Source organism: Macaca nemestrina, chromosome 18 (assembly GCF_043159975.1).
Source record: "Macaca nemestrina isolate mMacNem1 chromosome 18, mMacNem.hap1, whole genome shotgun sequence".
In the NCBI taxonomy this organism is placed as follows: Eukaryota; Metazoa; Chordata; class Mammalia; order Primates; family Cercopithecidae; genus Macaca; species Macaca nemestrina.
Genome location: NC_092142.1, coordinates 9,735,363 through 9,761,223, shown reverse-complemented (window position 1 = coordinate 9,761,223; position 25,861 = coordinate 9,735,363). Strand labels below are relative to the sequence as shown.

The window sequence follows — 25,861 nt, the reverse complement described above, 5'->3', positions numbered from 1 at the left end:
CTTCTGACTCCCAGAACTGTAAGACAGTAAATTTGCATCTTATGCCGCTACATTTGTGGTAATTTGTTGCATCCACATAATGAAGAATACTATAAAGGAAAAAATTGGGAGCTATGAAGAGACCCCGGGTGAAAACAGACACCTCTGTAAATAAGAGGTGCAGTCACACCACAGTTACCATCTGAATAAAGAACCAACAGGAAGAACCCACCGAGAACTTGAGGTTGGATAAAAGGTCTAGATCTGTGCTCTCCAAGAGCGCTTTCTGAAATGACGGAAAATGTTCTATGTCTGGTCTGTCCAGTGTGGGGGGGCCGCTGGCCCTACGTGGCTACTAAGTGTTTGAAATGTGGCTGGTGTGATGAGAAATTACAATTTTAAAATTTTATTTCAACTATTAATAATTTAAAGTTATGTACCATAGCCCCATGGCTTATGCTGTCTTGTTGGACGGGGTATGGAGAAAGACCTTCCTCTTGTAAAATGAACCACCCCCTCCCCTCTATCAGCATAACTCTGCTCGTGACTCTTTGGTAGTGAGGTCAGAGCCATCTCTCAAAGCACAAGCAGTCAAGCACGGTGGTCAGGAGCTACGGCCCTGGCCCGACCACTTCTCAGCCATGAGGCTCTGAGCAGGTGACTTGACCTGCTGTGACTCAGTGTCCTCCACTATAAAATAGAAATAAAACAATTACACTAGGCACGGTGGCTCACATATCTAATCCCAGCACTTTGGCAGGCCAAGGCGGGCAAATCACTTGAAGTCAGGAGTTCGAGACCAGACTGGCCAACACATTAAAACTCTGTCTCTACTAAAATTACAAAAATTAGCCAGGCATGGTGGTGGGTGCCTGTAATCTCAGCTACTCGGGAGGCTGAGGCATGAGAATCACTTGAACCTGCGAGGCGGAAGCTGCAGTGAGCCCAGATCATGCCACTGCACTACAGCCTGGGCAACAGAGTGAGACTCCATCTCAAATAAAAAATAAATAAATAAATAAATAAAACAATTGCTGTATCAGAATTAGATGACCCATATTAAGGGCATAGCACACAGTAGGTCCTTTGTCCAGATTAACAATTGGCAGGAGTATGACTGTTTTCTTTATAGCATTCTGTCTTCTGCAATTTAACGGTAAGGTCCTGGACCGAGGTCTGATTCATGTTGATTCCTCCCCTCTTTAAAAGTGTCTAGTACAACACCCAGCACACAGTAGGTCCTCAGTATAACCATTTGAATTGAATTGAATCCATTTAAGTTCAGTACCTATACATGTTAAATGTTGTACGCGTAATTTTAAATACTGAATGTGCTGAGACCAAGCATGCTGCTGGGAAAGGCCTTTTCCTGTGGCTGAGAGAGCTGGATCACAGGAGGCAGGGGAGATTTCAAAGGTTCCTGGAAACTCTCGTCTTACCACCCCCACTTCAAAAACTATGTTTCCTAAAAGCCCATGCCTGGAATATCTTTAGCCAAAAATAAAAAATAAAAAAAAGTCGGGATTTTACTCCACAATTAGCAAAGATTAAAAATGCTGTGGGAGAAGAAATGAATTGACAGATTCTCACTACACAGAGAAGCATGGAGTTCACAGAAACTTCGAGATTATTCAATGATTCTTTGTCTTTTAACTTTTTATTTTATTTATTTATTTATTTTGTAGAGACAAAGTCTCACTATATTGCCCAAGCTGCTCTTGAACTCCTGAGCTCAGGCGATCCTCCAGCCTCAGCCTCCCAAAGTGCCAGGATTACAGGCACAAGCCACCTTGCCCAGCCTATTCAATGATTCTTAACCGTGCTGCAGGTAGGAATCTACTAAGCAGCCTTTAAAATGTACCCATGGAATCAGAATCTGCGGTGGGGCCCAGCATCAGTATTTTCAAAGCTCCCTGGTGATCTAAATGTGCATTCAGTGTGTAAGAACCACTGGATGGTCCTGTCACGCGTCCTTCTTTTTTCTTTTTTGTTTTTTTTTTAACCATTTTAAAGTGAGCAAATCAATAGCGATCAGTACATTGTCATCACTCCAAAAGGAAACCCTATATGCCCATGCAGCAGGCTCCTCCATTCCCCTCTCTGCACTCAGGCTTCTTTGCTACTCAGGAGAAAACACAACCAACATCTTAACAGGGAAACCCCAGGCTCCCCCTTGTATTCCAAACCCATGTACCCATCCTGACACAGCTTCCTTCTCCATCTCATCTCTGAGCTAGTCTCTAAGCGGAATAGATGCTTCATGGCCATAATTCTTTTGCTCAGATCCACAAATCACTGCCAATCTCAGCTAAGTGTCCCGATATGCTCAGGCCCCTCACTCTCCCCACAAAACCTCAGAAAGTTAATTCCGGGCAGATGGGAACTGGTCAGCCTTCAGCCATTTTCAATCTTGGGAATCTCCAAAAATAGCTCAACTCTAATGCATATTTCAGGTTAGGCTTGTTTATTTTCCCTCTGTCCATGCCAGCAAGCTAATTTCCCCAGAGGGAGAAGGAAAGCAAAGGCTGCTGCCAGAAAACAGAAAAATCGGCTTTTGCTTCTCCCTTGATTGCCCATGAGGAAATGCCTCCAGGGCTTCATGTCTCAGCGCTCTGAAAGAGACCCAGAGAGCAGGGCCTTTCTTTCTCCGTGGGCAAGATGTTCAAATACTCCCAACACAAAAGCCCAGCGATGCTTGACTCTGGACACGGACTTCCGACCTTCTCAGTGTGCAAGGGGAGAAGCAAGAGGCAGCAGCTGATGTTAGCCTTGATCCATGCAAGGAAAAATAAATAAGAAAGAATTACTGTGATTTAAATTCCAAAGTGAGGAAGGACCCTGGGAGACCTGGTGTCTGCACAGTTAGGGCCAAGGATAGGGTAATGATGGGTTGATCTTGGGCACAAGAGCAGAAAAATCTGCTATTTAGATGTATTACTATCACAGACGCTCAACTATATTTAGCCAGAATGGAGGGTGGTAAAAAACACAAGCAGAAACCCTTGAATTATCCACCCATCCACTGCTAACAATTTGTGAGTCACCTTAAGGCAGACAGGATTGTAGACTCAGACATGAGTAGACTTTGATTCTGCTAGTGGAGCTCTTTGGGTAAGGACTGTCTTGCCAATCCCCTAGGTCCTTCCTGCCTGAAGTCTTTTATGACTCTGATGGAAAATTCATCCTCTTTGGGTTTGTAAGGGTTGCATGAGTCCAGAACCATAAAAAAGAGAAGTAGAGTTTAGCTCCTAAAAGTACAAGATGGTAAGAAATCATCTGGCAGTGATTCTCACCTTGGAGCTTCACAAAGACCTGGGCAGGGAGTGTCCCTAGCTCCCTCCCCCAGTCACAGAAAATGAAGCACATAAAACAACATCCAGGATATTCATCAAGAAAAGGATTCAATCATCTAGACAGGCTGGCCAAGTCCTTTCACTTGGGATGAGCTTGAACAATCACACTGCCTTTTCCTGCAGCATCTCTTAAATTCACATAGGTGATAGAGTAACCAAAGCCACCAGAACCTGGAACTTTCCTTTTTCTGTAAACATTTTGGAAGGCATGATCTCCAAAAGAAAGGGTTCCAGAACCTTAAGGGTAGAAGAAAAGGTGGGGCAAACACCAGAATAGTCTAAACCAAAATGGAATTTTCCTTTCTGAATTCATGTTAATGTACATGTACTATGTGCCTGACGGTGTGTTAGTCACAGCTGCACATGTTGGTTCCAAATGGGAGACATTAATATGCCACTTCTGGCATAATCATGTGAGTTAAATGGGTTTTGTATTTGTAGTCTTAATTTCCACATAAAGAAAATAATATTCAGAAGGTTCAAATGACCTATCCAAGCATACTTAGGTAATACCTGGTGGAGCCAGCATTTGAACCCCTATTCAAAGCTCAGTGAACTCTTTCCACCACATAGCTCTGGAACAAGTGGAAATTCCAAGGAAAATCGAGCACCATTCTTGTCGTGGTTCCACAAAGCAATTTCTTTTATAGTCCTACTAGTCATTGCCCAGTGCCAAAAGGAGACATTTGCTTTTCTCTCACTTGTCACTCCTCTGCCTGCAAACCTCATTTGCATCAGCTCCTAAACAATATCTTTGGCTCATCCTCTTAGGAAACAGAGGAGGGCGCAGAGGCGAGCTTTTTCTGGAGTCTGCCAATGTCTAAATCAAAAGTTCTCCTCCAGTAATGGCAGTCAGAATGGACTTTGTCCAATTCTCTCACTTCCAGGACGGTTAATGTCTGCTCTACGGCCCTGTGTTTCTAAACAGCTTTCTCCCGGAGAAGGGATGGCACATATGTGTATGTGCTGTTTCCTCTCCTCCCTTACCCATGACAGACATTACTAATCAATCCTGGCATTCCATCTCACCCATCCTAGCCTCAGCATCAATCCTCTCTATTTCGTTAAATTCCAGGCACTCACTACCAACTTTAAAAAGTCTCCTTTTCACCCTTTTTCTCTAGCAGTACTCCACCTAACAACTCCCAAACCATCCTTTTGTACTAAGGGAATGATGTCTCCCTTCCCTCTATTAATCCCCCGAATGTACAACCCATTTTAGAGAAGCCACTTCTCACTATAGAATCTCAGTGTACACTGTTAAACCATTTAACTTGGCAACTATTAAACATGAACAGAATTTGTCCTAATGTAATTTCATGACAAGTTCACTCCATGAGACTTCACCTAAGTGATCTGGGCACTTTGTTAATTAAAGCAAATTGAAACTGAATTTCTAGTGGAAATCTGAGGAGAACTACACACCACCTCGTGAGATAAAAGGTGATTCCCAAGGGCATTTTGAAATCAAGGGTACCAATTATGGGTTAAACTCAAAGTGTGAGTCTGAATCCTCCTTCTACACAGGTCTGCATTGAACATCGGTAAGTTCTGTGATTCAGCAAATTTTACACGAGCTCCAAACACAAGGGCAGAAGTGGCTGTATTATTAATAGTTTGTGTTCAGCATTGCTCACAGGCGGATGCACCCATTCACTGTGACCTGTGTGGGGCTCCCTGCCTTCCTCTCGCATCTGCAGTAACTTAAGAAAACAAAACTCCAACCATCAGAGCTAGTCACTGCTACTTAGATAAGACCAAAAAGCCTGAATTCCCAGAGGTGAAAATCAGACTCAGAAAAGGTTATGATAAAACTGAGCACCACCACAGCCCATCCAACACAGAGGGCACCCCTACCAAAAGATGGAAGCCCCGGGGGGGTTCTTCTTCTATGCATATTCTACTCAGTAAATTGCCAATTCTTCTCTTCCTTGCCCCTAAGGAGTTATAATCAAGCTGTAATTTTGCATATTGCCTAGGTTTGCCACATATGTTCAAATTAAAGATAAGCTGTCTTCAAAGGGAAATCATCCCTTTCGAAAGTGAACGCCTACTTGAAATGTAGCTGCTTCAATCCTGACAGAGAATTCTTCTGACTCATATTTGGAATTCAGTCTGTTCCTCCAGGTGGCATGTGCACCAACATTCTCCACTCCTGTGCCCCAAGCAGACATTACTAATCAATCATGACTCTGTTTTGCTCTAAGGTGGGAAGAAGCCTCCAAACAAGGCTCCAGGAACCACTGTCAGTCAGTAAGAGTGGCATATAAGATAAAAGCTGTTTGCCATTCTGCCACCTAGAATTCATTTATGTGGATGTCAGGTGGTCATCTTTGACTGCTCTGGTGACATATAATTTCTGTTTCTACTTCTACACGTTTGTCTATTACAGGCCTTCATTATGCCCCGACCCCAAGCACCATACATACATGGACTGTCTCTAGGGGGACCCAGAACATTTCTCCATTTTCCCAGCTTGTCCTTGCATCTATTTGTCCTCATCCTATTCTACTGTCAAGGTATCTCCCGTCCCTAGACTTAGCATTTTTCCATTTCCTTCCAGTCGCATCAAATCCTAACATGAGGATGCTCCAAGTATCCTATCAGAACCCTTGCAATCTCAGCCGTGGTTGACTTATCCTAACCCCTTTGGTAAGAAAGAGTTTGACAAAATTAGCCCATTCTAAAAATATAACGATGACAATTAAACTTCTCCTTTTTTCAAAAAACCTTCACTTTCAGGATTTCAGGCAATGATATGGCTTGGCTGTGTCCCCACCCAAATCTTACCTTGAACTGCATCTCCCATAACTCACATGTGTTGTAGGGAGGAACCCAGTAGGAGATAACTAAGAATCATGGGGGTGGTTTCCCCCAAACTGTTCTCATGGTAGTAAATAAGTCTCATGAGATCTGATGTTTTGATAAGGGGTTTCCCCCTTTACTTGGCTCTCTCATTCTCTCTTGGCTGCTGCCATGTAAGACGTGCCTTTCACCTTCCACCATGATTGTGAGGTCTCCCTAGTCATGTGGAACTATGAGTCCATTAAACCTCTTTTTCTTTATAAATAATAATCCAAATGATCCAATAATCCAATAATCTAAATCATCATGGAGGGCAAGTATTTCAAGACCATGGGGTTGTCATCAAACAGAAACAGATCCAAACCTTGATTCTACCATGCACAAGCTTTGTCAGATTCTTTCACCTGTCTGGGCCTCATTTTCCTCATCTGGAGACCTTACCAGCACCTACCTCAGAGGGCTGCTATGAGGACTAAAGAAGGTAATGCACACAGAGGCTCAAAGAAGGCGGAGCTTGCAGTGAGCCGAGATCGGGCCACTGCACTCCAGCCTGGGTGACACAGAGAGACTCCGTCTCAAAAAAAAAAAAAAAAAAAAAGAAGGTAATGCACACAGAGGCTCATCACAGTGTCAGGCAATCAGAACACATTGGCTGCGGTTGTTTTTATTTAACAGATGCTGCCTTTGATGTGGTTTCCTAGAAGATCCTAAGATAAAGACTTGAATGCAAACAATGTATTTACCAGAAGATCCCAGGAAGCACCAGAAGGAGAGTAAGAAAGTGAGACAGGGAAGGGAAGGAAACCAATGAGTAGGTCACCATTGTGGGCGCCCAGGGGCTTCATCCCAAGAGGGAATCTCAGAGGTGGTGTAGGACATGCACCCCATTATCCCACCTAAAGCACCCAGTTATCCCACCCACGGGGCATTTGCTCATCAACTCCCATTTCTTGTTGGTTGAAGGCTGCTCCTGGGGGTGTTAACTCCCTGGCACTTCTAGCTTGCTTGTGCACGGGACAGGCATGTTCCTAGAGCCAGCAGACCTCAGGCAGAGTCACAGGCTCCTTGAAGACAGAAGCGGTTGGCAGGAACAGTGAGTGTGAGAGGAGGGGGGATATGAGCATGGCACCAAAGCCCCTACTGCAGATTCACACAGTAGAGTCCAGGAAGGTTACACTGCAAACCCACGCTCACACAAACACGGAGTGCCTGTGTAGAAGGAAAGCAAAAGAACTGCGCTGGGTTCAAATTGCAGCCAATTGCAGTTCAAATTGCAGCCAGGCATGGTGGCTCCCACGTGTAATCCCAGCACCTTGGGAGGCCAAGGTGGGCAGATCACTTGAGGCCAGGAGTTCAAGAACAGCCTGGCTAATATGGTGAAAAATACAAAAAATACATGGCCAAAAATACAAAAACATCATCCAAGTGTGGTGGTGCACACCTATAATCCCAGCTACTCAAGAGGCTGAGGCATGAGAATTGCTTGAACCCAGGAAGCGGAGGTTGCAGTGAGCTGAGACTGAGACACTGCACTCGAGCCTGGCAATAGAGTAAGACTCTGTCTCAAAAAAGAAAAATGGCAAATTGCAGTTGCACCACTTGCTTGTCTGTAACATGATAGGACTGATCCCTCCCTGGGAAAGTTTTGAAGGAAGTAAGTTGTATAATGTAGGTAAATCACTTCACACAAATTGGATGCTGAAGAAATGTTGGATGCAGCAAAACTGCTTAGTGACCTTTCTCTTTTCTCCTGACCCCAGAATTCTCCCACTAGGACTGTAGCCTCCCTGACAAGCAGGGAAACTTATTTTCTCCATCCATCTAGTCATCAAATGGCTATTGAATGCCACCTGGACACCTGGCACTACATAGGAGATGGAGATGTACAGGTGAGTAGACGTGTACATCTTGGCCCTTCTCCCAGACACAGAGAAGCAATCAAATAAATGCAATGTGGAGGGATGGAGAAGCAGTTTCTACAGCAGTGCTTCTCAAACTTTAATGTGCATTTGGGAATGGCCCAGGGAATTCTTACTAAAATATAGTGTCTGACTTGGGGTCTAGGATGAGATTTAAGAGTCTTCATTTCTAGCAAGTTCCCAACTGATTCTGATGCTGCACAGTTTGAGCAAAAGAGTTCTACAGAATTCATTGGGGGTAAAAAAAAATGAAGAATTAATTCATTCTCGGGGAAATATACCTGCTTACTCATTGGGTTACCTAGGTGTTTTTCCCCCCAGCTTTTGAAATGAGGAGACCATTATGAAGTTCATGAACTAGAAAGGATGATTCAAGATGATCAGATCCAGATGTATGGGAAGGTGACTTTCTTATCATCCCCAAAAGAAATTCATTCAGGGTCTACATAAAGAGGGAGACATCACCTCATCCTCTTTTGACAGTGTCTAAAGACTTGAATGGCCAAGAAATTTTTCCATGCCCCACCTTGTACTTCGGAGTGAGTTGAGAAAACTTTATAAAACCAACACACCTCCTCTAAGCCTGGAGTCGTCTTTGCTTGCACCTGTGGGACTGGAATCGGAATGCAAGCTCAGTACAACATGGGCATGCTGCTGAGGTTGCAGCCACTGAATATCTAAGCCTCATAATGAGCAGAGTTCACCATCCAGCTTTCTGATTCATCCCGCCTTTTCCTCCTGAGAAACTGTTCAGTCCCTTCACTTTTCCTGAACACTTCCATCTAATTAAGCCTAAATCGACTATCTGGAAGTGCATGCAAATGGAGCTAGATTTTATCTGAAGTTCCCTAAACCCAGATATAATAACAGTTGCAGAGTATTCACTAAGGAAGATAAATGTGAACTATCAAACAGACTGCAGAGGCCTCAACTGTCAATCAATATGTCCAATAAGCAATGCGTGCATTGTTATTAAACATTTTGGCATGTAAAATTATTCTATAATATGTGAGAGATTAGTAGATGGGATAGAGTATCCTGTATCCTTAGAATAAATTCCCCTGTCTTATTTGTCCAAAGTAACTTGAGCAGGTTTCTATTACTAGCAACGAAAAGACTCCTGATTAAAAGACAGGTTTTCAGATGGCCCAGGCCAGCCAATATTCCCAGCTCAATGAATATTTGTTTTTGAAGGAATGAGCAATACTGTAACCCAAAAGAAGGTAATTATGTAGAATTTCTGGCATCAGCAAGACAGGAAGGAGACCTTCTCTCACCCCTAATATCTTACTCTGTGATAGCTGCCCAGCCTCCGATGAAAACAGGATCACAAATTCAACAACAGGAAAAGGGTGGTGAAAATCTGATATTTAGAAAGAACTCTGAATACAGAGATGCCCATCTGGGTTCTGGCCTCTGCTCCGCTACTGAATAGCCAAATGCCCTTTAATAAGTCACTCAGTCCTCAGTTGTTCTTATCCTAAAGTGAGTCTGTAGCAAACATGTGCTGGCTGCCTTCCCACATCCATCCCTTCCTCTTTCTCCCCCTGATACAACCAATATGCTTTAAGGGAAATACATGCCCAGGCCTGCAGCAAGAGTGAGCTCTGACTGGCTTAAAGCAATCAGCATCTTTTAGTCCCCCAGCCCGGTCTCCAGTTCAGACTTGGGCACATGATCGACATAGATACCACCAAGGTGAATCTCAGGACCCTTGCTTGAATGTGAAAGCAAAAGTGCTCATTCTGGCCCTGGACATGAGTGAGAAAGCAAGAAGCAGTTTGTTGTAACCATCTGCATTCATGATAGGAGCTAGTGTGAGAGTGAATCTGACTTGCAAAATAAAGAAGAGTCACTGAAAAAAAATTACAAGGGAAATTAAGCCAGAGGAATGATCACTCTGCACCTCAAGCTCGTTCTTCTATGAGTTCTATGAGTCAGGCAATTCCCTTTGTTTTTATGGCCATTGCAGTTAAGTTTGCTGTTATTAAAAATGAATGCATCTGGCCTGGCGCGGTGGAACACGCCTGTAATCCCAGAACTTTGGGAGGCCAAGGCAGGCGGATCACCTGAGGTCAGCAGTTTGAGACCAGCCTGGTCAACATGGCAAAACCCCATCTCTACTAAAAATACAAAACAGCTGGGCGTGGTGGCGGGTACCTGTAATCCCAACTACCTGGGAGGCTGAGGAAGGAGAATTGCTTGAACCTGGAAGGCAATGATTGCAGTGAGCCGAGATTGTGCCACTGCACTCCAGCAGCCTGGGCGACACAGCAAGACTCTACCTCAAAAAAAAAAAAAAAAAAAAAAAAAAAAAAGAATACATCCGTGGATACCCAGTTTCTAGAAGTGTCCTGTATATATTATAGCACAGTTCATAATGCCTGGACTGAAATCATATATTTTGTATGAAAGCACTTTTGAATCTTACAATTCTGTAGCAAGGTAAGAAAGTATTCGTTTCCCAGAAAACATCTGGAAGTCAAAGAGTTAATCTTTCTCCCGAGCCCAGAAAGACAATTTAGTTGTCTTGAAAGAGGCAGGATGAAGGATTCATTTTTATAACAATTGGCTTTGAGAAGCAAAAGCCAATTATTCAAAGCTCCCTGCCTATTTATTTGGTCGTGTTTAAAAGAACCCATCAGGCACAGCCAGATTTGCCTTAACTGAATTGGTTCAGAGAGAGCTTTGAAGCATTAAGTTCACTGTCGGGGAAATTCCATCTCAGAACATGAGAGGAGGTAGCAGAGGAAGAGTCTGCTCCCCTGGGCAGGGCCCATCCTCCATGCTGCTCAGGGAAGCTCTGGTCCAAGGATGGTGCAAAAAACTCAATGAGAGATGGGGCTTACAGGTAGCTGCTGGCCTTCCTGTCAGTGGCAGCGATTCTGGTTCAAACCCACCCTCTGTCACTAGAGCTGCACAGCCTTGAACTTCTCTGAGCCTCAGTTTCCTCATCTGCAGAATGGGGATGATAGCGCTTGTTCTACCTAGCCATCACCATGGGATGTGTTGCTGGAAATAGGTGTGATTTCACTCTTCTATGGGAGAGGAAAGAGGGAGGCAAGACATGAAAGGAACATAAGGAACATTCACAGGGGGAAGTGAAACATGCAGGTGCATGGATTTTACAGTACACCTAGGACCAAAACCTCTGCTACTGCCTCCTATCTTATCATTTAGGCATTTGACAGTCATTCAACTAACATCCCATTGAGAGCCTACAGTGTGCCAGACACTGGATACCAGTGGAAAACAAGACAGACAAGGTCCTGGCCTTATAGATCTTACACTGAGGTCAGCTGTGGTGGGGAGGGGAGTGGTGTACAAAATATCAATATATAAACAAATCTAAAAGATAATTTGATGTAATGAAATTGTCCTTGCTCAAATCTCATCTCTTAGAGAGATATATCCAGCCTTCCTATTTAATGCACAGCCTTGCCCCACCTGTGCTTACAACCCTCTAACCTCGCCTTCCCTATTTTCCTTTCCATAACTCATTCCTTTTAACTTACCAGGTAATTTATTTGTATGTGTATTGTATATTTTCTGTGTCTCCTGTGAGAATGTAAGCTCCATGAAGGCAAGAATCATTGTTTTGTTCACTGCCGTAGCCCAAGTGCCTAGAACAATTACTATGCTGTCACAGTAAATATTTGTTGAGTTGACTTATTTCATGGAAAGTACTACAGAAAAATTAAGCAGGGTAATGGAATAGAGTGTTATGGTTCCCCCCCAAAAAAAAAATTAACATGTTGAAAACTTAATCCCTGATGTGGTAACAGTAGGAGGTGAGACCCTTGGGAGGTGATTAGATCATGAGGGTGAAGCCCTCATGAGTGAAATTAGTGCACATGTAAAAGAGACCCTAGAGATTTCCCTCCTCACTTCTGTGGTTTGAGAGCAGAGCAAAAAGGCACTCCCTAAGAACCAGGACGGCCGGGCATGGTGGCTCAAGCCTGTAATCCCAGCACTTTGGGAGGCCGAGACGGGCGGATCATGAGGTCAGGAGATCGAGACCATCCTGGCGAACACGGTGAAACCCCGTCTCTACTACAAAATACAAAAAAACTAGCCGGGCGAGGTGGCGGGCGCCTGTAGTCCCAGCTACTCAGGAGGCTGAGGCAGGAGAATGGCGTGAACCCGGGAGGCGGAGCTTGCAGTGAGCTGAGATCCGGCCACTGCACTCCAGCCTGGGCGACAGAGCGAGACTCCGTCTCAAAAAAAAAAAAAAAAAAAAAAAGAGTTTTATTAAAAAAAAAAAAAAAAAGAACCAGGACTTGAACCCTCACCAGACAACATATCTGTTGGTTCCTTGATCTTAGACTTCCCAGCCTCCAGAACTGTTAGAAATAAATTTCTGTTGTTTATAAACCAGCCGGTCTATGGTACTTTGTTATAACAGCCCTAATGGACTAAGCCAGAGGGTAACGGAGCAGAAGTAGGATTGAGGGCCTAGTTTAGATAGAAATATATGTAGGCTTCTCTAAAAAGATGTCATGTGCATGAGAGCTGCATGGTGAGAAGCAGCAGCAGTTACGAAGATTTGGGAAAGCATCCCAGGCAGCAAGGATGGCATGTACAAAGGCCCTAAAGCAGGAAGGATCTTGGTGTGTTCAAAGAATAGAAAATTCGGGAACTCTTGGGTGAATCACCTGAGGTCAGGAGTTCGATACCAGCCTGGCCAACATGGTGAAACCCTGTCTCTACTAAAATACAAAAATTAGCCAGGTGTGGTGGTGCATGCCTGTGGTCCCAGCTACTTAAGAGGCAGAAGAATCGCTTGAACCTGGGAGGCAGAGGTTGCAGTGAGCCGAGATGGCACCAGTGCACTCCAGCCTGGGCAACAGAGCAAAAAGAAAAAAAAAAAAAAAAATTCAGTAACTCTGAAGAAGGAGGGTGAGAGGGAGAGTGGTGGAAGACAGGACTGGAAAAGTGTGGAATTTTGAATCCTGCTAGTTGAATACCCTACGAATCTTTGCTTAATTGCAAAGTGTTATAAGCCATAAACATGCTTATCACCATGTCTGGAGCATAAAGAAAAAGCTCTTTAATAAATGCTTGTTAGATCCAATGAACTCTCCTTTTTCGTCGTGGAGAATGGCTGAAAAGTTAGAAGATTTCTGACCTTTCAAAGAAATGACACAAGTGGATTTCAACAATTGCCATCTTTATAAAACTAAAGGGTCATCAGAGAGAAAGGGAACAGAATTGTTCCATGTGAAAACTAAATCCAATGGGTAAAGACCACAAGGAAAGAGATTTCAGCCCAATTTGAGACAAACTTCCTTACACTCAAACTGCACAAAGGTGAAATTGGGAGTAGTGAGTTTCCCACAACTGGAAGTGTTCAAGCCAAGGGTGAGCTTCCATGTGGTAGGAATAGGTAGAAGGAGCCCAAGTGTTGAGTCGACTATAGTCCTCCCATGCATGCAAGTTAAAGATTTTATGATAATCTCTTAATCATGCCATCTAACGCATTCGTGTTTGATCTCTGCCTTTGTTTACAAACCCCATCAGTAAAATTTTCATAGAACACATCTACTAATAAGGTAGCAAAGACTGGAATGCATAACAAGGAATGAGTGTACCCATCCTTTGTTCAATAATACAATATTTTTCTTGAATAATGCATGAGCTGCTTTTCATTTCGGAAATGAGAGAGTCTATAATCCCACTGTGCGTCAAGCGAATATTTTTAAACATTTATAAGCAGGAGCCAAAGACAGTGGTAAGAAGCTTAGTAACAACAGAAACATGCGTGGCTTGGGATCAGAATAGGCAGGGTGCTTCCATGAGAACCACAGAAGGATGCAGGAAACTCAACAGCCACCATTCAGTCCCCTGCTCCTAAGGTCATAGAGGGCAAAGCAAAGATGAGACTCTGGGTCAAGATACTCCAGGGGGCTTTCTTCAAGCCAGGCTGATTTACAGTTTCCAAAGAAGACTAGACTAGGAAAGGCATATCAGCACTGAAGTTCAGTGCTTTCTTCTCAAATTAAGCTCTCTACCCAACCTTCATCACTGCCCTGGCTATTTATGTGGTGGGTGAGTTCAAGGGGACAGTGACATAAATACTAGGGCCTACTTGATGTCCTCTTATTGCTAGTATGAGAGACTACATTTATCACTCAGCTAAAAGACTACATTTCCCAGACTCTCTTGTGAGGCATGACCACGTGACCACATTCTGACCAATGAGATGTAAAGAGACAAGGGTAGAAAGGGAGGAAGAGGGTCTTACAGGAAGGATCCTTAAAAGGAGTGGACTCCAGTGAGAAGTGTCCCCTTTTTCTCATTCCACTCTTCCCTTTTCCTGCTGCTACAGGAATGGAAAGTTCTGACTGGGCCTATCCCAGTAAACTGGAGATGATAGCAAACCCCATCCTTACTCTAATGGGAAGGAGTGTTGTCAAAACTAATGAGATGATTATTTCACAAGGCCAAAATAACAGATGTTCCTTATGTGTGAGAAGGCAAGACACAGAGAAAGTAAGGGTGTGTCTGTTTGGATTTATGAATGCAGAGACGAGGAACAATTTTCCCGAGGGAAGCAGCAACACGGTCAAAGGCACAGAGGTGGCAAAGTGTGAAGCCATTTGCCAAACTAACCCTGCACGCTTATGAGTAGGAGCAGAGGAAAAGGAGGCCAAAAGAGAGGTGAAAGCCTGATCATGGAAGGTCTCAAACACCAAGCCAAGGGGGTTGACGTGTTTTCTTTGCTGGTTCTCATACTAATGATACTTACCAGCCTTGCTGAAAAAGTTGGCCCACTTGAATCTTCTTTACTGAATGAAGAAAATGGCAGAGTGAGCTTTTTTTGCCCTTTGTCCCCAAGGCAAATGGAGAATGAGGCATTTTACTTTGGATACCTTGTTGTGAGCAATTTCTGTTTTATCTCAGAGAATTTCATCAATATAGGTGAAGTAATAGTTACAAATAGGGGTTTTTGTAAATATATATATATATATCTAATAACAGCTAGCATATGGCTCCTAAACTAAACACTTGTCTGAAATTAATTTTATTTATTCTTTTTGACAATGCTGTAAGGAAGACAGGACTACTCTATCGCATTTAATCATGGAGAAAATGGGCTCTGAGAAGTTACATACTAACCAAGATTACACAGGTGGGGCTGGAGAGCTAGAATGCAAACTGAGCTCTGTCTGGCTCTAAAAACAATTCCTCTAGCCACACGCTAAATCTGTAACTTCTGTGCATGATCAGAATAGCTGAGCAAACAGAAAAACCTAGATACATTGTTGGGTTCACCATAGAGAGGACCACTCATCACCCATGAGCCAAGAGCTGAAAGATCTCTAACCTCTGAAAACAGCAGAAAGTAGAGTTCCTACTTTCCAGCTACAAAGCGGCCACAGGAAAAAGTGTGGTGCAAGGTGAAGGAACATCTGTAGCATTTGCTTTATGCATATGGCATCATTTCAGGACTGCTCACTGATAAATATGACTCCAGTTAAGGCACCATGGGGCCTGATATTCCACAAAATTGTTTGACGACCCAACAGAGAAAGAATGTATCTAATCATTCTTTTATATTATTGAGGTAACTAATCAATAATATCCTCCAACAGAAAAGCCAGTTCTGTAGCCATCAAGTTGTTCTACAGCTCAAGGTGCTGCCTGCAATGGACTAAATTTCTGTGTCACACCAAAATTCATATTTTAAAACCTAATTCTTAGTGGGAAGTTGTTTGGAGGTGGGTGGTGACTACATCATGAGGGGGGAGCCCTCATGAATAAGATTAGTGTCCTTATAAAAGAAGCTAAATCCTTTGTCCCTTCCATCATGTAAAGGCACAGCAAGATGGCACTATGAGCCAGAAAGCGGGACCTCACCAGACACTGAATCTACCTTAATGGACTCAGACATTAATGGACTTAGTGGACAGCCTTAATGGACTCAGACATTCCCCCTCCAAAACAATAATAAATAACCAAACTGTTGAGTAATGCTAGTTCTTATGTGTTCATTTAATCCTTCTGAAACCCCACCATGTTGAGAATTACTATCCAAATGAGGAAAATGAGACTCAGTGAAGAACCACGGCCAAGATTACACCATCAATAGTGAGCAAGTAATTCTAATCTGACACTGAAATGGCTTCTCCACCAAGCCACTAAGCCATGGCACTTCTCAGAGAGAACACCTCAAAATAGCAGAAATAAGAATTTGAATCTAGACAAAAGGAAAAAATGAATGGGCTGTTGAACATCCATTCTCAGCAAAATCCATCTCCCTTTTAATTTGATAGAGCCCCACCTCAGCAGAACACCATTTCCAGGCTCATTTGATGGATTCCACCCTTTCCACAACTAGGTCTCCTTTTTGATGTAAGTTGGCATTTTAATTAACATGGTTTTTATTGTGTGTGAAGCCTGAAGCAAGCAGGCTTTGGGATCCAGGGATCCCAAACACAAAGAGGAAAAAGGAAAATAAGTAAGGATCAAAATGTGATTGATGCTCATTTTTAAGAGCCAAATTTCAATCCTCCTTCCTTCTCAGGTTTTTTACTTAATTAACCCCAGCAAATGCTAGAGGCCTGAGCTCTGGTCTCTCATCTACCTTACTCTAAGGATTTGTCTCTTGTGGCCATAGTTTGCACATCTGAAAACAAGGAGGTTGAGGTAGAGGTACTGCAATGGTTCTTCCAGCCCAAACTCTTAAGACAGCCATCAGCGAGAATGGAAGGTTGCAGGCATTGGGTCAGCTCAGCAAGGATATGTTTAGGTAATGAGTGAAATCATACTAGGTCCATAAAGTGGGAGTTCCAGAATTTTGCTCTTTCAAAACCCTTATAGCATGGAGCTTACAGTTCCTTTAGCTCTTGGCTCAAAAGTAGTGGAAAGACATAACTTTAGTCATCCTTTGTCCTCTGAGCCCTAATTTCTCAAAGAGACATGGAGACTGGTTTGCCTAGATAGTGGTGAGGCCTTGGGAGCAGGGTGGAAGTGCAGAAAGATATGGCCTTTGGAAGCCAACCATTCCACCTCCTATAGCTTTGTCACTTGGAAAAGTTACTCAGCCTCTCTACACTTCAGTAACTTCATCTGTAAAATGCCCAGAATAATCTCACTTTCCAGGATGCCAGATTAAACAAGATCATGCTTGTTAAGTACCTAGCAATGTACGTAGCACATAGTAGCTGCCCAGTTAATAGTAGGTATTATTATTAATTGTCCTGCATATAGTCCCTCCCATTTTTTACCTCCAAGCTGGCTTGGCTTAGAAAACAGTTATAAATAAGCTACATATGTAAAAGAGCTTTGTAAACTGTACAGCAGTGTACTCACATAACGTCTTGCTATTATTTTACATGAATGGGGGAGATGAGATTCCCATCAGGCCAACAGGAATGAAACAAGCATACAATACAGACCCCAAGTTTTTCATCATTCATTGTAGTTACTCACCTCTGAGGATCCCCTCGGTACATGTTCGTCTTGAATTGAGTTGAGCTGAACTGAGTTGAGTCAAGTTGAGTTCAACAGAATTGAACTGAGTTCAGTTGAGGTGGGCTGAGTTAAGTTAAATGGAGTTGAGTTGAGCTGGACTTAGTTGAGTTCAGCTGAGTTGAGCTGAGCTGAACTTAGTTGAGCTGAGTTGAGATAAGCTGAATTGACTTCCATTGAGTTCAGTTGAGTTGGGCTTACCTGAGCTGAGTTGAGCTGAGCTGAGTTCACTTGAGTTGAGTTGAGCTGAGTTCAGTCGAGTTGAGTTGAGCTGAGTTCAGTTGAACTGAGCCAAGTTGAACTGAGCTGAGCTGACTTCAGTTGAGCTGAGCTGAGCTGAGCTGAGTTGAGCTGAGCTGAACTGAGTTGAGCTGAATTGAGATGAGCTTAGCTGAGCTGAATTTAATTGAGCTTAGCTGAGCTGAATTGAGTTGAGCTGAGCAGAATTGAGTTGAGCTGAGCTGAATTGAGTTGAGCTGAGCTTAACTGAGCTTAGCTGAGCTGAGTTGAGCTGAGCTAAGTTGAGCTTAGCTGAGCTGAGTTGAGTTGAGCTGACTTGAGCTGAGCTGAGCTGACTTCAGTTGAGTTGAGCTGAGCTGAGTTGAGCTGAGCTGAACTGAGTTGAGCTGAGTTGAGCTGAGCTGAAGTGAGTTGAGCTGAGTTGAGTTGAGCTGAGTTGAGTTGAGCTGAGCTGAAGTGAGTTGAGCTGAAGTGAGTTGAGCTTAGCTGAGCTGAATTTAGTTGAGCTTAGCTGAGCTGAATTGAGTTGAGCAGAATTGAGTTGATCTGAGGTGAATTGAATTGAGCTGAGCTTAGCTGAGCTGACTTGAGTTGAGCTTAGCTGAGCTGAGCTTAGCTGAGCTGAATTTAGTTGAGCTTAGCTGAGCTGAATTGAGTTGAGCAGAATTGAGTTGATCTGAGGTGAATTGAATTGAGCTGAGCTTAGCTGAGCTGACTTGAGTTGAGCTTAGCTGAGCTGAATTGAATTGAGCTGAGCTGAGCTGAGTTGAGGTGAATTGAGTTGAATTGAGCAGAATTGAGTTGAGCTGAGCTGAATTGAGTTGAGCTGAGCTGAATTGAGTTGAGCTGAGCTTAGCTGAGCTGAGTTGAGTTGAGTTAAATTGAGTTGAATTGAGCAGAATTGAGTTGAGCTGAGCTGAATTGAGTTGAGCTGAGCTTAGCTGAGCTGAGTTGAGTTGAGTTGAGCTTAGCTGAGCTGAGCTGAGCTGATTTGAGCTGAGCTGAGCTGAGTTGAGTTGAGCTGAGCTGAACTGAGTTGAGCTGAGATTAGCTGAGCTGAGCTGAGCTGAGATGAGTTGACCTGAGCCTAGCTGAGCTGAGTTGAGTTGAGTTGAGTTGAGTTGAGTTGAGCTGAGTTGAGTTGAACTGAGGTGAGGTGAGGTGAGTTGAATTGAGCTGAGGTGAGTTGAGCTGAGCTGAGCTGACTCAAGTGGGAGAAGGCATCTCTTAAGGCTTCAGTCTGGAGGCAGCATGGACCTTGTAGCCAGTGGATAGGAAATGGGCATGGAAAGCAAGGTCAGGAGCCCAGCCTGCCATGCTAAGAAGCTGTCTGGTGGAGCAGTGAAAAGCAAGGACCTGGGAACCAGACTATCTGCTCTATAATCCTGGCTCCATCATCCAACAGCTGTGTAGCCTTGGGCAACTTACTTAACTTCCCTTACTTAACTTCCCTTAGTTTCCTCATCTACAAAATGAGGAAAATAATAATATACACCTTATATATCATAAAATTAAATGAATTAACATTTCTAACAATGCCTGGCACAGATCTTTTGTTATTATTAGTTGGTCAGGGGATAGGAATGGATGAGCATACAGGGACTGACCTCAACTGACCCTTAGGGCTTCCTGAGCACAGGAGCCAGGACCTACACACGCATTTCTCAGCTAAAAACTCTTGAAATGTCTGTTCAACGCTTGTTGATCTTTTTGCTTTTGCATCCCCAGTCCCGTCCCAGCGCCTGGAAGGAATAAAGGAACAACTTCATAAATAAGAGGAAAAAATATTCGTCGTTTGCCATGCAATAGGCTAAGCATTTTACACACATTATTTTAATTATTTTAATCTGCATAATATCTCTATGAGGTCTAGGTACCATCATTAGCCCCCTTTTTATAGAAAACAACCTGAGGTTCAGAAAGGTGAAGGAATTTTCCCAGGAGTGCACAGCTTCTAAGTGGCTGAGCCAAGATACAAATTCAGACTTGCCAGGCTTTTGCCCTTTATGACACTGCCTCTCTGAATCAAAGTGTTTGGTCCCATTTTGCGGGTGAGAAAGCTGAGGCCAGATAGCTGTAAGCCGTTTGGAGTCAGTCTCCAAGTTTCTGTTCCTTTTCCTGCACCCCAGCTACTCCACCCACTGGCCAAATGCACCCTCACCCAACTCCCAGAGGCATGGATACTGTATATTCCCTGCCTGGGGGTTCCTGAGGGTGTTTCAGAGGCCATTTGCCTAGAGCAAAGGCACAACTGTAGTGGCCAGTCTTGAGCTGGTGAGACATGTGTGCTGGGGGAACCAAGCCCTTCCCCCTGACAGCTGTGTTAGTCATGACTTGCTGCAATGCGCAGTGGCACTCCGGGAAGCCGGGCCTCCTTGACGTTAGGAATCTGTAGCCGCTGCCTCACAGACTGGCTGCCGAGCAAGCTGGCTTCTGCAGCTGCCCATCATCCTGCCTGCCCTGTCCACAGCCCTGCTGTCTTAAGGACTTTTTTCTTTCCTGCTAGAAAGATTGACAAGGCCCCTGAATCTTTCTCCCTGACAACACAGGCTACAGTCAGGACTGGAGACACCCTGGGCACAGGTCTTGCTGCTCAAATAATATGACACCTTCCAAATGTTGAATCCTTAACTATGCCCAGGCTATCTTAGACACACATAGGGAAGGAGAGTTTGGAGAGTCAGGGTCCAGTGGAGGGGAGGCACAGGGAGCACAGACATGCACTGAGCATATTCTTCAGCTGCTAACATAATGCTTTGACCAGTAGATCCTTTACATCCATCATGTTACTAACCCTCCGACCATTGAGGGAAGACATCATTCCATTTAAGGGATAGAGAAAGCAAGGCCAAGACAGGTGAGCTGACTTGCTTATGATCACACAACCATAATGTTTGATTAAAACGTGCTGGAGAGATCATGTAACAACAAGCCCAGAGGACACAGACACAAAGTCATCAAAAAGAGATGTCTTTTCATGTGTTAATACCCACATCAAGCAGTGGTACTGTTTCCACCCCAGCCCAGCCCTGCCTGTCACTCCCATGTTAGATTCCGGAAAAAAACAAATTGGGAGCCAGTAGCACCTAGCTGCTGGGTTTTCCAACTCCCAGGAGTTGGGCTTCTAGATTCAAATCCTGACTCTGCCCCTCACCAGCTATGTGCCCTCAGACATGTTACTTAACCTCTCTGAGCCTCAGCTCCCTCTCCTGCAAACTGGGCAGTTTAATGAGACCAATGCTTGTGGGGGTCTCAGGCCTGGACTCAAATGCTCCATGCAAAGCTCTGAACCCGGTGCTGGGGATGGAAGAAGGGAGCTGCTCTGATTTTCACCATGATCCTCTCTGATCCTCACATGATTCTGCAAGGCAGGCAGGAGTAACATCCTTCTACAGATGAGAAGACTGAGGTTCTTGGATGAGGTTTAAGACCTAGGTCTTTCTGACTCAGGAATCTCAAAGGCTACTGGCCTTGGTGCAAGCGTCACTGGTCTTCATGGGAGTGGAGCCTGCTGACGGCTGGCAGGAATGTTGAGGTGGATAATGAGACTTGGGATAGGCTTGGTGTGTCATCACTGCAGCCCTTTCTGCTGACTTGGGAGGAAGAGCCTGCAAGGTCCCTGGAGAGTCAGATCGCTCCATCCTGGACCAAGGCTGTGAGAGCTGAAGGCTGCCTTGGAGATGCCATCACCTCCTCCCCTTTGAGCCCTGACCTGAGGAACCAGGGTCACAGAGGGTGGGGACTCCCAAGCAGTGTGCACCTGTGACACGTGCTGAAGGAGAGTCCACCATGAGCCAGGCACTGGGACAGCCACCACACTTTTCATCTTGCTTAACCCCTCAACCCACCCTGGAATGGTGATGTCAAACCCATGTAACAGACAGAGAAACTGAAGCCAAGGCAGGAGAGCTGACTTGTTGATGATCACAAGTCATAAAAGAGCAGAGCCAGGGCTGCAACTCAGGTCTTTCTGGGGCCAATGCCCTTACTGTCTATTCACTTTACTGCCCAGAGGCATCAGTGAGTTACAATCCAGGTTACCGCCTCCAATCCTAGTGCACCACTGGGTATTTCCAAGGTACATAGTAAGCATTATCTAGCTGGGTGGCTGATGAAATTTCCATGTTTGTGTTTTCCATATAAGATGCCTTACAAGGTACAATAACTTTCCAAACTGCTTTCTTGCTCCTTTCGACGACTAAAAGTATGGACTGGGTCAGAAACCAGCAGCACTGGCATCAGCCAGGTACTTGTTAGATAGAAATGCAGAGTCTCGGCCCTCACCTTAGACCAACTCACTTAGAATCTTGCATTTATCAGGACATCGCCCACCTGCATGGTTTATGTGTGCACTAGTGTCCCAAAGGCACAACCATAGACCCCTTGATCAAATCGGCCAAGGAAAAAGTCCTCACTGTAACCAGAGCGGTTAAGTGACTTCTATAAAGACACACAGAGTTAACAGTGAGTGCCACTCCGCGTTTGCACGCTCTAGTCTTGCACCCCTCATTGCCTGCCCCTCACTGCCCTCCTGAGAGTCTTTCAGGGAGGAACTGGCTCCTCAACTTGAGCCCAAGTTCCTGCCTACATCTTCCAAATAAAAAGAAGTCAGATTGTGGCGAACAATTAGTCTTGTTATCCACAAAGGAAATAAAACCAAAGGCAGCACTTGTCAGTACACAGTGACCAAAGCTCCCCTGAAAGACAGGCAGGAACTCGGCAATTAAAAACTTGGGTCCGTATTTCAGGATCTAATTGTGTGAGATGCTTTGCATGTATCATAGCAACACAAAGACAAGCTGTATCAGCATTTCTCTGAGAACCTGCTTTTCCAAGGATTATAATGAACCCAGCATGTGGCAAAAACAAAACCGCCCTGTCCGTCACTGAAGGCCGTTCCTGGGCTTGAACTACTGACGGATATTTACCTGCAGGGTTTGGGTAGGTAGCACTTTTTTCCATTTTATTCTTGTTTCCATTTGCAAAAGGAAAAGAATAACTCAGGGAAAATTTTAAGTGGGACGAGAAGTGGTGTGAGTGATTTTGAGTTTTACTGCTGCTTGGAAATCACTCCGAGGATTTTCAGGGTTTATGGTGCTGAGTTGGCCGCGGGTCAACAATCCACTTGCAGCTTCGAAGTGAACAGGGGAAAGGAAACCGCCACTGACGAAACACACCAGCAATAGGTCCCACGCTTCATTTTAATGCATGTAATATTCAATCTCCCCAGTAATGTCTCCTTTTTGCAGGTGAGAAAACTGAGTATCAGAGAGGATGAGCCATTTTTCCCAAGGTCGCATGACTAATGGGCTAGAATACCAGCCCAGGTCATAAAGCCCAACTTTTGTCCTGGATACCACACTGCCTTATGCTTCTGTAGCACTTATCAACTCTTGGTACAGTTAATTGCTATCTGTGTTCAGCAAGTGTCAATGTAAGAAAAACAAGAAATGATCCTTGTCTCCTTGCCCAGTTGCAATATATACCATTGGTTGAATGTCTTCTGGGTGTCAAACCCTGAAAGGACCTTTGCATACAGTCTCATAAATCCAGGGATAATAAGTCGCTACATATATGTGCCATCTCTCCTCCCTCATCCATGGCAGACAGCCATAATGAATTTAATTACCCCCTTCCTCTGTTCCCAGACACAGCCTCAGAATCTTTCTCAACACCATGTCGGGAAACCCCTGACTAATAAAGCAGAGTTAGTGTAAGAGGTTTAACGGAATGTGCTGGAGCCAGCTCACAGCTGCACAGAAAAGTAGATGGCACATGTCTCTTCCCAAATCTACTCAGTGATGTGACACAGACTGCTTGGAATCCACCATGGAAGGAGTGTGTATACCTTGGAAATTGACAAACACTACACAACAGGGCTTTTGTTTCAAAGAGCTGATTTAACAGCCCACTACCAACTCTGTGCCTCTTCTGATCTAAACCTCACTTTTTACAACAACCCAGAAGATAAGTAGTATCAGCCTCCATTTTACAAATTAGGAAAATGAGGCTCAAGCAAGTGAAGAGGGTTGGCCAAGTCAGACAACCAGCCAGGACAGAGCTGTAATACTATAACCTCCATCATGCATTGGCTGCACAGAGCAAGACAGGGCGGAAATGGGAAACGAGAACGAGTAAAGCCCTCTGTAAATACGAGAGATTATTATTCCTACTGCTGCCATCATTGCTGGGCAGACAGAACTAATGAACCTGGACTTCCGGAGTTCTGCCAGCTCCAGGGCCAGTCATTTCAGAGCTGCCCAGGGTGGAGTTCCCAAGCCTGATCTCCTTCCTTATTATTAGCCAAGACCCCTTATTAGCCTAGATTCTTAAAAGGCCCCAAACACTATCTACAATCTCAATCTGCCCAGGAAAACCATAACAGAATTTCCTCAGTGGCAGCAGAATCTATTTACATGGAGCTCAGAAGTTTGTTTGGGGTTGGGTTGTTTTGTTTGTTTGTTTGCTTGCTTGCTGAGTTTAGCAACCAATCCTATAAAATGTGGCTACTACATATCTATATCACGTTCTTTCTTTCCACAAACACTTATGAACGCCTCCTAATAAATCCAGAAATACCCTGCGAGACCCAGTTCCTAGCAAGTGTGATAGGATGGTGATAGGGGAGAGGTCAAAGAAAGTCAAATAATAGTAGTAATAGTTAACACTCATTGGACACCTATTATGTGCCAAGTACTATTTCACACACTCTCATTATCTCATTTAATCTTCAATGCTGTGAGGTAAATATTATCATCATCCCATTTTTTAAAAGGAAACTGATGCACAGAGAAGCGAAGCAACCTGCTCAAGAACACACAGCAAGCAAGAGGCAGAGGAGGATGCAAACTTAGATAGGCAACTGGATTCAGGGTTTATACTCTTAACTGCTTAACAGAGGACAGTCTGCCTGAACTGGGTTTTGAGGGCTGAGAAGGAGTGATTGAGAAAGGGAACATGGAGAACTTTCAAACTCAAAGGCAAAAATGTTCACATCTGTTTTGAAGGCACTCCTGGTAGTTTGAATGAAGGAGAAAATGTGTGTAAAATGCTTAGCTGGCCCATAGTAAACATGCTACTCACCGTTCTTGCTTGGTGTGGATGGACCAGAGAATATTTCTGATGCAAGGCAGGAGGGGAAGCAGAGGGCTGAGTGTGGAAGATGCCCAGGCTATATTGTGGATTTGGAAACCAACCCTAGGACAGAAGCTTTCATATAACTCTGAGTCGCAAAGGGTGGAAAAGCAAGTTAGCAGAGCTCAAAACAGCCCACCCCAGAGTGTAATTTTTGTAAATATCAGGTTTTCATGAAAAAGTCAGACAAATACTGCTGTTTCCTCCATAAGATATTTGCATTTGTTGTAATATAAATATGATTATTTAAAATTTCTACCATTGGCTGGGCACAGTGGCTCACACCTGTAATCCCATAACTTTGGGAGGTCGAGGCAGGTGGATCACTTGAGGCCAGGAGTTTGAGACCAGCCTGGCCAACATGTTGAAACCCCCTCTCTACTTTAAATACAAAAAAATTATCCAGGCAAGGTGGCTCACGCCTGTAATCCCAGCTATTCGGGGGGCTGAGGCACAAGAATCGCTTGAACCAGGGAGGCAGAGGTTGCAGTGAGCCCAGATCGCGCCACTGCACCTCCAGCCTAGGCGACACAGTGAGACCCTATCTCAGAAAAAATAATAATAATTAAAAAGCAAATTTTCTACCATCGAGGAAAACGGACAACACAAAAAGATGCATCTCCTTTTCCCCCTGTCGGGGGACTCCAAACTCAGCATTATTGACATTGGAGTAATGCTTTTTTGTGGTGGGCTGTCCTGTGCATTGTAAAATGTTTAGCAGCATCCCAGCCAGCAGCAAGCACCACTCATCCTAGCTGCGACAACTAAAACTGTTTCCAAACACTGCCCAGTGTGCCCTGGGGGGCAACATCACCTCAGGTTGAGAACCTCTAATCTAGTCTCGGACTGCGGTATCCTGCTATGTGACTCCAATTGAGAAGCACACTTGTCTAACTGAAGGATTTTGATACAGACAGAAGGTAAAAACTACTTACGATGACTGTGCTATAATATTGA

At 44.2% G+C, this 25,861-nt stretch overlaps 1 long non-coding RNA gene across 1 annotated transcript in view; it reads right to left on the bottom strand.

The window, feature by feature from the left end:
* LOC139359826 (uncharacterized) overlaps positions 1 to 25,722 on the bottom strand; it is a 46,438-nt gene extending 20,716 nt beyond the window's left edge. The window contains exons 1-2 of the long non-coding RNA XR_011616300.1: positions 24,854 to 25,722; positions 17,492 to 19,512 (exon numbers count right to left, since the gene is read on the bottom strand). This is a non-coding gene — a long non-coding RNA (uncharacterized lncRNA). The remainder of the gene's footprint in view (positions 1 to 17,491; positions 19,513 to 24,853) is intronic.
* Positions 25,723 to 25,861: the final 139 nt, after the last annotated feature.